Genomic DNA, 2,719 nt, shown 5'->3' on the forward strand with positions numbered 1-2,719 from the left:
CCCTAGCGAGGCTGCCCTGAGCTCCCCATTGGTCCCTCGACCTTTTGAATCATCGCCGGCGCTGGCGATTGGTCGAGGGCCAGTGGCGCGTCCAGCCCGCCCGCTGGTGAGCGTCCGGCGTCCCCACCCGGTTTATCTCCGCAGCCCAGGCACCGAGCCGCGCTTTGGCTCGCGCCCTCCCACGGAGCGGTCTAGGCCGGCGGTCTGGGAGGAGGGTGAAGCTCGCGCGACGCCAGGCAGAAGCGTCCGCTGCTGTCACCCCCGCTCTCGATCCGTGTGTAACCTCGGGAGTCAGCGGGCCGCGCGCTCAGTCCGGCCACGGCCGAAGCCCGCGGGCTCCGCGTCCCGTTGGACCCGACCCCAGCAGGCCCAGGCCGGAGCCCCAAATTCCCTCCCCCCCACCCCCCTTGCACTTGCCACCACTGGTTGTTTCCTTCTTCTCGGGTTGAGAGTTCAAAGCAGTTCGTTAAAGCTCCCTACTTCGCAGTGCAGTTTTTAAAGGTATTTCCAACATCCCTCATTAAATACATCTGAGTGGCTTCCTGCTTCGGAAGCACTGTGGGTTCAGATGCAAGGCTGAATAAGTCTTTTCATCCGCAGCGTGGCTTCAGGTGCACAGCGCTGTCACCTTCTCAGTTACAAATGAGTAAGTGCGTGCCTTGGAGCCCTTCCTAAGGAGTGCTCACCACGATTTGATTTGTCATTGCCATCGGGGTTGCCCTGGGTGGAAATCTAAACCACAGATGTATGCGTCAAGAAACCTCTAAATGTAAATTTTGGCAAATCCCTTAAGCTTCAGCTCTTAAAGACGAATCCTACTCCGAGTCCTGCGGCAAATAACACAGGAAAACACCATGGGAAAGATGTCATTTGAGATAAATTCTACTAATACCAAAGACATTCTTCATTCCTCAAACCCAGAGCCAAGGTTTCGTTGGGTTTCCTCCACAGGACATATAAGCATTTTCATCACTTACAAAATAAAAGACCAGAGGCAGGGAAACTTTATTGTAAACTTTGGTTTATAGGTTTCTTCAAAAGGAGCAGGCCAGTGCGGCTGGAGAGCCAGCTCAGATGATAAAGATCCCTGCCTTGAAAGAATAAGAACCTTGTGAGCACTTCAGACCCTCAGCACCAAACTTAAAACAAGAGGAAGGTGCTCTCAAACAGCTGTAACTCCAGTGAAGGGGACAGAGGTAGCTGGGGACAAACAGATCAACTAGGATCTGTGAGACACACTGTCTCAAAGAGCAAGATGTTGCGCAGTTGGAGAAAGACAACTGACATTAACCTTTGGCCTTCATATATACACACACACACACACACAATAAGCCTGTATATGAATTCAACATCATACCTTATATTCACTAAAGATGTTTGTGTGTGCAAGGCATGGGTACATACAGAACTCATTCCTGCTCTTCCTTAACATTTAACTTTAAACTTTTTAATTTTATTAATAAATTAGAAGAGGAAAGGACATGGATCCGGACCTACCAGTTAATTGTGAAAATTAGATGCAGTTGTTCCTGGGAAACGCAGCTGGCAATAATTCCTTATAACATTCTCTTATTTCAGATTCACGGAATTGCCATTTGTAATCAGTACATTCAGGTAGATGAAATGTTTGTTTGTTTTTTTAACCACATGTATATCAGTAAGTTCTTAATGGATTTTGGGTCTTTATCTAAATCTCATGGTTGCGTAATTTGCAATTAGATGTGAGTTGTAGCCTCACTGTTTGCAGCCTGTTTAAACTACCAAGTTCATCTTTTTCTTTAAAAGCTAGAGGTGGAGCATAAACCCTTGACCCTTGGCCAGCCCCACTCCAGCCCCTGGTAAATCAACCCTAAAGACCCCTTTCTCAGACTGTTAGCTAAGAAGTAAGCCTAAAAATATGTTTGGATGCTCTCAGAGTCCAGAAATACTTCTCTGCAGAAAAATATCCCAACTTCAGCAGGACACGGGACAGCCATTCAGAAACCCTGGCCTGCTGGAATCTGAACAGGTGTGGTGGTCTCTGGTCCTCCCCAGGCTTGCTCTTTATCTACCCCACCTCACCAGCTCTCCAGAAGTCTCCACAGACTGGCCGGCCCTTCCTGTGACACTCTAGAATGTTCCTCTCTTTTCCAGAGTGCAGCATCCCAGGAAAACTTCACAAAGTACTTGCCACACTCAGGGCTCTGTGTCACAGGCATCCATACTCATGGAGCATAGGAAACACGTTTTATACACTTTGTATCTGTGCCCATTAAGTTCACCAGTGATCTTGCTGCCTATGAAATGGTGTCCTCCAGAAAGCCGGGTTCTATCCCCTTGAGCTTCCTCCAGTGTGGATAAAGCCTACACAGAGAAATCCTGTCTGAAGGGAAAGAAGGAAAAAGACAAAAAGCAATGGAGCTCTCCTGCAGGGAAATTCTTCCCCCAGCCTAGTGGATGTGGAAACCCTATACCTCAGGTGTCTCTTGCTGACTGCCGCTGGTCCTGCTGGCGTTTTCTTCAACTGTGCTAAATGGCCTTTGCTTTTTTTTTGTTTTGTACCCTCTTTATGTAGAGCCTCTCAGTAGGCCTTGAACTCACAATGATCTGCTTGCCTGCTGGCATTAAAACCATGCACCAGTCGGCATGCCCGACTGGTGCATGGTGGTGCACATCTTTAGTCCCAGCACTCGAGAGGCAGAGGCAGGCGGATTTCTGAGCTCGAGGCTAGCCTGGTCTA

The sequence above is a fragment of the Mus caroli genome, unplaced genomic scaffold (assembly GCF_978045245.1).
Source record: "Mus caroli unplaced genomic scaffold, Mus_caroli_1 scaffold_1, whole genome shotgun sequence".
NCBI lineage: Eukaryota > Metazoa > Chordata > Mammalia > Rodentia > Muridae > Mus > Mus caroli.